The 8,682-nt window shown below is 33.7% G+C and overlaps 1 long non-coding RNA gene across 1 annotated transcript in view; it reads right to left on the bottom strand.

The window, feature by feature from the left end:
- Positions 1 to 4,706: 4,706 nt before the first annotated feature.
- Positions 4,707 to 8,682, bottom strand: part of LOC144958607 (uncharacterized) — a 5,083-nt gene continuing 1,107 nt past the window's right edge. Inside the window, exons 2-4 of the long non-coding RNA XR_013642479.1 lie at positions 8,487 to 8,540; positions 6,848 to 6,931; positions 4,707 to 4,868 (exon numbers count right to left, since the gene is read on the bottom strand). This is a non-coding gene — a long non-coding RNA (uncharacterized LOC144958607). The remainder of the gene's footprint in view (positions 4,869 to 6,847; positions 6,932 to 8,486; positions 8,541 to 8,682) is intronic.

An 8,682-nucleotide genomic window follows, 5' to 3' on the forward strand; every position in this document is an offset into this window, starting at 1 on the left:
TGCTTATAGACTTTAATTTTGATTGTTTTTGTTATTTGATTTGTTCGTCAGAAATGTAAAGTGTTTAGTATTCTGTCTTACATTGGAACTGTTACATTCCATTTGTACATGACTTGAGACTAACGTTTAATTAAATCGTTGATTTTTTCTTTTACAATAAATTGTGGCAAGGATATTGTTAAATATTTTGAATACTTGCTAAAATATGTTTGACAAAATTTATTGATGCCTGGCAGAGCGAAATCAGGCTGGAGAAGACAGGGATGTTCAGTACAGATCAATATATTTACACACAGAATCAATTCGTTTGTGTTTTGGACTCTGCCGCCTCTATAATTTGAATTTAAAGCGACAACAGTTTATTGTTTTAAAGTGTGAGATCTTAGTAGATTGAGAAACTAGTTTTTCTTCTTCATGAAATGGAGTATCATGATACATTTCAATCCAGTAACTGAGTCATCTTGGATATGATCGCCGATTGAAACGCTGGGACATAAATCATATATATATATATATATATATATATATATATATATATATATATATATATACACCCATACCAATTTCTAGTCCATCCCTACTTATCGTATGTCTCAATAACTTTGTCTGCCTTGTTCTGATAAGTCGTTCTCGGGATCTTTGTTCCAACAGCACATCTTTCTTTTCAGCCCTCAAATAAAACATATTACCAACACTTCCAATGTTTTATTCTATCTAAAGATCTTAGGCGTTTTGTGCAAAATGATCTATATGATTACTCAATAATGTTGTTAACTCTCTCCTTACCAGCCATTTTCACCAAAACTTCACACGCAACTAACAAAAATATATTTTTATCTTTCAAACGGAACATCTAGCAGTAATCGACAGGACGCTCACCAATGCATCCAATGACCGTTGCAACCATAGTTTGCGACAATGGCACCTCGCCCGTCAATAGATCTATGATTGTATAAATCCTCTTCTGCTTTCAGATGATATATAATACTTGTGGATTTATAATGTATGTAAATAGAGTGAACGAAGAAAATATTGTAACGTTACTTTTGATCACAACAGTATAATTAGATAATAATATAAAGGCACCCATGATAATAGTTTGCATTGCTTTGAATATGAAGTCACGGAGAAGCAATCCATTCATGGTTCCAGCTTTACTAAACATTAACCAATCAAAATATTCTTTGGCATTTATCTGATTCTGTCCCCTTGACTTTTTATTTCTTACATGCCTTAATTCTCACTACAAAGAAAAACGGTTCCTGGACGTTTTGTTGGGTGGGGAGGGGTATTTTTGATTCCTTTTTTCTTTTTCCTTGAACAGTGTTTTGAGAAGGATTTCTCTACGCCTTCGACCCGACGTGTACGTAGTAGAAGGTCTGATAGTCGAAACCAGTGTTGTAGTGGTGATTAATACCTTTGGTTTGAGTGTATTTCCATTACAAAAACGATTGTCAGTGGAATAGTCCCTAAAGACAAATGTCCCCTATAGGATGAATAAAGGGAATTCTAAAAATACTAATCTGTACATGTCAATCTGTTGTACTTTTATTTTATCACGTTCAATTGTCTAAATATAATCTGGGATATGCATGACAATTTCTGCGTGGATCATGATTGTAATAAATGCAAATCAAATAATATAGATAAGCTTTATCCAAGGTAAAAACTAAAAAAACAACTCCCATAGTGGGCAGGGAGAACTCGTTGTGTCTTCTATCCCCTTATATCTGTTTTCCAACATGCTTTCCGTCTTTGCCTTAGAATGGGATTACTTGGTTTTGTCCTGGCCCTGGCCGGATACCCTGGCTGGGAGGGATAATAGTCAAATGCATAGTTAGACTTTTGGGAGATGAAATTTTTGTCCTTGTAAATCATCTCTTTGTTATGCATTGTGTTGTTTTGTTTACATATTATATATGATTATGAGTATATCCCTCTTAGTTGAGACCTGTGCTTGTGTCTGAATGAGACGTTTAGGTAATCTGAAACTAAATACTTTGATAGTGTGCTCTTGGAATCTCTATTTGTTTTCTATTTGAACCAATTTCCCTTTGCTTTACCTTTTCTTGGGTGCTTTAATTGTAGTTCTAGAACTTTTTACCATCCCATTTTCTTCCATTTTACTGGCGCTGATATGACCTCAATATGTTACAAGCGCCATAAAACCCTCAAAAACAATCAAGCAAAAACCAAAATACAATTCAATAATTCAAACAGATTTGTTTTGCCTACAGGATGAGTTGTTAGAGTAGTGACTTTGCCTCGATTGGTTTCTCTGACTTCATAACGCGATTTTTGAAGGACGAGTTTTCTGACCAAAAATTGAATAATGTGCACTTTTCCACAGCCCGAAAGTTAACTGGTTAAAACAACCACAGCAATCTTGTAACTTATTTGTATTGACTACAAAAATCTGTTGAAATTATCAGAGTAGAGACTTTGCCTCGATTGGTTTCTCTGGCTTCATAACGTGTAGTGTTCTATTATTTTGTAGATTTCTGGTCATGTAGAATAACGCCCGCCTTTGGACCGGTAGGTCATTGGTTCGAGTCCCGATGTGGTTGATGCAAAGTTGATTCCTCGGAAATGTCCTTTTATACACATTTTGTCACAGTATTCTGGGGTATATCTGAGTACCTAGAGGGTAATAGTGCTATCTTGATCCAAAAAGATTTAGGTAATGATGTACATTTGGAATATCTTAATTTAGTTGTTAAGCCGGCAGCGTGGCTCAGATGTATGGTCTTTGCATCGTACCCAATGGTCACCGAGTTTGAGTACCAGCCGCCAAGTGTGACCCTGAGCAAGTCACCACGCCCTAGCTCTCTTTGCGGCGCTGTACTGCAGTTGCGGCCGAGATCATTCCAGTCTTCTCTTGGATTAGACGCAAGAGACAAACATTCCCTTGGGATGAAGAAAGAGTATTTTTTTTACTTACAGGGATTTCATTTCCAGATGGAAAACGGCTTCGGATTGATTGATATCAATTTGGATGGGCATTGAGTCTTGTCTTCACCTTTAAAAAATTGAGCTTAAAATTGAGCTTTATATAGCGCAATATCCACTGAATGTGCTTTATAAAGGGTCCCTGGTCAACAGCAACATTTAACATGTAGGACGGGACATGCCGCCTGTTAGGCGATATTACAATTTTTCGGACAAATGCACCGCTGTTTAAGGCCAGGTACTCATCTTACACCTAGTACGGTGAGAGAATGAGAGTAAAGAACCTTTTCCAAGCACTCAACTATGCGCCGAGAGCGAGGATCGAACCCAGGACCTTCCGATCCGAAAGCGAGCGTCATACCACTAGACCACATAGCCGCACCTTTAGCTTTTGTTTTTATTGTTTTGTTGGATTTTTTTGGGGTTGTTCGCTTCTTTTCCATACAATATTTTTAGTTAAGAATTGTTCCAACCTAAAACAAAAATTATCTCAAAGCAATGCTTTTCAGTACTTGCCTTTTTAAATATCCACAAAATATTTTTTTTTTGCTTCTTTATTAGAAAATATTTATGAATGATGAGTTGTTTTGGTGAATGTTATCGTTCGCTTGTATTGGATAACGAGAATAGCTTAATATTGATAATGGCTTAATAATGGCATTTCATTCTTAATTATTATAATAATGATAATAATAATAATAATAATAATAATAATAATAATAATAATAATAATAATAATAATAATAATAATAATAATAATAATAATAATGATAATAATAATAATAATAATAATAATAATAATAATAATAATAATAATAATAATAATAATAATAATAATAATAATAATAATAATAATAATAATAATAATAATAATAATAATAATAATAATAATAATAATAATAATAATAATAATATTGGAAAAGAGTTTACTTTTAAGTTTTGAGTAAATTTTTATGTGTTTAAGTGTTTCTGTGGCTAGAGATCCCTTTTGTAAAGTGCGTTATGCACTGTTAGTGGATATTGCCCTATATAAATGCTCTGGTAAATACGTCGTTCATGGCCATCCTGGTTTCTATAGCGTGAAAGGGACAGTAACAATTTCTCTTAACTTACTAAATACTTAATAAAGGAATTATCCTTTAAATGTCTTATACAATAGTTTATAATTACAGAGTCTCACATAGCTTGCGTTGTATCATTCACAGACAGTTTTACACAACTTTGAATGTTAGGAAAAATCTATCAATACGGCCATGTAAAATCGTAAAAATACTATCACAGAATACAGGTAAATAATTAAAAATTGGTCATGATCGAATAAATCATAAATGTACAAAGTTTATAGTACAATGAAATATTAATGACAAAAATAATAATAAAAGCGACAACGATAATAATCATACATAAGTCACTGATAAATTATGTTATTGTATTGATCTTTACTGAACATCCCTGTCTTCTCTTCCCTGCTTTCGCTCTACCAGCCATCCTAAATTTTGCTAAACTTATTTTTGCACGAATTCAAAATAAAGAAAAATATCACTGCACTATTGTAAAAAACAAACAAACCAAAAAATAAAAAACAAAACGAAACAAAACAAAACAAAAAAAAAAACAACGATTTAATTAAACGTTAGTCTCAAGTCATGTACAAATGGAATGTAACAGTTCCAATATAAGACAGAATACTTTACCCTCTACATTTCTGACGCACAAATCAAATAACAAAAACAAATCAAAATTAAAGTCTATAAGCGTTATGGGAATTTCCAAATTTTATTATCTTTTATCCATTTATCAATTATTGGATATTCCAATGGTTAAGAATAGATGCCAATATGGGGATTCACAGGCTCGGGGTTATCCAAATAATCTGGGTCTATAATCATCTTGTTGGGGTCGAGGTGTTTTACGAAACTCTGAAATTATAAATACATATATGACAAATATATTGGACATTTATCAATCAGATTTATGTCAGTCGAATATAGGAATAATATAAGATAAACTAAGATATACTTTATTGATCCTTAATGGAAAATATCATAATGTTACACATTGCCCATCGTTATAATAGTATTAGCACATATGTGTAAACTGTCACGAACAATGAAAACATTAAGCGGATTTAAAACAAAATAAGCATAAATAATATAATAAACTAGTCATAGAATATACAGCAGGCAAAAGCAAAGCTATAAAAATTGGACATAAAGGAAGAATAGAGCAGTAAAAATGGATTTGTAATGTAAATAAAATTTTGAAAACAGATTAGGAAGGATTGCACACAGCCGCCAACGTGGGTTGATAAAATGTAAAAGTAGAGTAATTACATTTGAATGTATATATATAAATGATGAATAGAGCAGTAAAATTAGGTGCCCCAAACGTAAACAATAACAAGTTGCTAGTGATTTCCGTTAGGGACCGGAATAATTTACGCACAATATAGGTCTCCCAATTTTGTAGTTTGAGTTGTAGGCAATACACTTTCAGTATTGAAAATATGTTTACATAAAATCTAACAGTTGCAGAAATAATAATATAAGGCTAAATTATTCTGAAAAATCAGGCTCCTAATAATTCTCGTCTTGTTCACACCAGCCCAATAATTTGCTCTGGTCTAAAAATAGATAGACTGTAACTTTTGATAAATTTTACCTTTTGTTCCATAAAATATCCATATCTAGACATTATTTGATGCATGATCGAGTATTTATGAATATTTGTTTCTTTTGCCACCTAACAGCCAAATTTTAAAGGTTATTTTTTTCTATAATTTACATTGGAACGTGAGCTGTCAAGACAGGAACATGTGGTTTGCCATGTGCTTCTAGACCTTTGTTTACGTTTGGGGCACCTAATTTTACTGCTCTATAATGTAAATATAGCACATTGTAAACATGCATAAATCGATATATTTCAGAGCGAATATAATATTTTTGAACTTTCATGTAATATATATCATCCTAAATGTTCGTATTGCTGACGATAAAGATAAATTATAATATCTTTGTCTTTTGGTTTTGGTCTGTTACCCCTCCGGCTTATTTTAATTTCGTTGTATAGAGGCTGGGACTTGTATCTTTCAATGTTGTTAATCTTAGCATTAACAATTTATTTGTGAAAATCTTCACAATTGTTCCATCCATCATTTTCTAACATTCGATCGGTATGTTTTATTATTATATTTATTTTTTTACTACTTCAGATTGTTTACTATTTCCACCCCAAGCCGCTACACAGAAACAAAAAAGACTTACAATGTAAGATTTATAAAACACGATAGAATTGCTTTGTCAACATTTATGGAGAACAGTCACCTCATCATGAATTATCTTGTCATCTTATTTAGTACTTTGCATAAATAAGTTGTCCATCGTTGAAAATTACACCAATATATTTGTACTCCTCTCCCCTCTCTACATTTTCGTTTTAATCATTATATGTTCATGTATGTTATCATCTTTTCTAAAATCACATATTATTTTTTAGTTGTCTTTACATTAAGTTCGAGATAATTATTATCCCACCATTCAACAAATCTTTCAATTTCACTATAATAATTCAATACATCATCTCCGGTTGTTATCAAGGTCTGATTAACGGTATCTTAGGCACACTTTAAAATATTTACATAACATGTGCCACATATGCAGTCATTTGTGTTTATCACTTTGTTGTTCTCATCAACCGTGGGGGAGAATGATGATGATGATGATGATGATGATGATGATGATGATGATGATGATGATGATGATGATGATGATGATGATGATGATGATGATTTGATGGAGAAAGAGGAGGAGGAGGAGTAAGCAAAAGATATATTGGAGAATGCTTGATGGAGGTGATAAATATTAGATTATGGGTATTATGTTATGTATGAAGTCCTTACCATTTCGTCTCTTTTAGACATAATTAGTCCCCCTCCTATTCCATCTCCACAACCCAAACCCCCGAGTAGTTTACATCTGATGATCTGTATTTAAAATGACAATAGTAAATGCTTGTTATCTTTTGGATTGAACAATAGACTTGTTATAGCTTTGTTGTCATCAACAGTATTTTACGTTTGTTCGAGAATATATATTTCCATTACAACAATGTGTCCGTAACATTTCTGGGTCATCAAATCTACATCAAGAACACACAATCCACAGCAGTAACGGTATGGTTTTGACAAGTTCATTATATCTGTGGAGTGCATTTTCTGTTACTGAACATAGAGCACTATTGTTGAACCGTGTCTTTCGTAAAGTTATGGCCTGATACTGACCAACAAATGACGTCAAAATGCCAGTCTTTCGCCACAAAAGAAAACAAATCGTGAGTTGTATTCAATAGTTCAACCAATGAAATAACTTGTTTCCATGAGCTCTACTAACGACAACTCACTAGGCGGTGCAAAAACCAAATAATGACGTCAAACTGCCAGTCCTTTTGGATTTCAATGTCAGGCTATAACATAACTATGGCCACAGTAGAACCCATCAAGGAATGTGTAATTTAGTTATGTAAATATAAAAGAAATAATCAGGTATGACTGTTTATATATATTGTGGGAATGACATCCCTTTAATATTTAAACGATCCCTATTTCTCTCTCAAATCTTTTTCATCTCTCTCTCTCTCTCCCCCTCTTTCTCTCTCTCTCTCTCTCTCTCTCTCTCTCTCTCCCTTCCTCTATCTCTTTATTACTTCAGCTCCGTCTCTCTCTCTCTTCATCTCTGTCTCTCTCACCCTTTATGTATCTCTCTCTCTCTCTCTCTCTCTCTCTCTCTCTCTCTCTCTCTCTCCACGCCATCCTTTGCCGTCCTCCTATGCGTCTTGATCTGGAGGGTAGCAGCGAGTGCCATACCACGAGACCACATAGACAATATGAAGAAAGGTTATCCGCTGAAACGACTAGGTCGTCTGAGACAACGAGTGATATCGTTATACGACAGTACGGCATTGAATGCCTCACAATTAAGCCAAGACTTACTTCAACCAAGTTTTAGCTATTTACCTTGTCGTACTTTAGAAAATCTCAAATTTTAAAATTTGGCCAGAAAACACGCCCATCAATTCCCGATCAATTTAAATGACATTCGTTGTGGCGAAAACTAAATGTGTTCAAAGCGCTTTAAAAGGGGTCCCTGGTCAACAGCAACATTTAACTTGTAAGACGGAAGATAACGCCTGTTAGGCGATATTCCAATTTTTCGGGCAAAGATAGAAATGTTAACGGCCACGTACTCATTTTACACCTTAGATGAAGTTAGTAAAGAGCCTTTTCTAAGGACTCAACTATGAGCCGAGCGCGAGGCTCGAACCAAGGACCTTCTGATCCAAAAGCGAGTGTCATACCACTAAACCATAGACTACATAGCCACACAGTTCCCGATTTGAGATTTTTTTTTTACCAAGAAGAGGGTCATTTAAATCTATTGATATCTGGCAGACGAGTTTTCAGGACCCATATTTAAATACTATTTTTATTTCTAGAGTAGGGCAGTTAAGTAATACATGATGATAAACGTGTCATTGCTTACCTGATTTATGTCGGACCTGAATCGTCGTGTTCTTTCTACAGGCTGACTGCGAGTCTACAGGCAACAAGAAAATATCAAGTAGTGAGACAGGATGTCATCTTTGTAAACTCGTGGTCTAATAATACTGACCAAAACATTTCGTAATAAAAGAAGACGGAGATCACAGGAGAAAATAAATTACATTGTATGTTGCATT

Source organism: Berghia stephanieae, chromosome 13 (assembly GCF_034508935.2).
Source record: "Berghia stephanieae isolate SIO BIC M18660-M18661 chromosome 13, UCSD_Bste_1.3, whole genome shotgun sequence".
Lineage (NCBI taxonomy): Eukaryota > Metazoa > Mollusca > Gastropoda > Nudibranchia > Aeolidiidae > Berghia > Berghia stephanieae.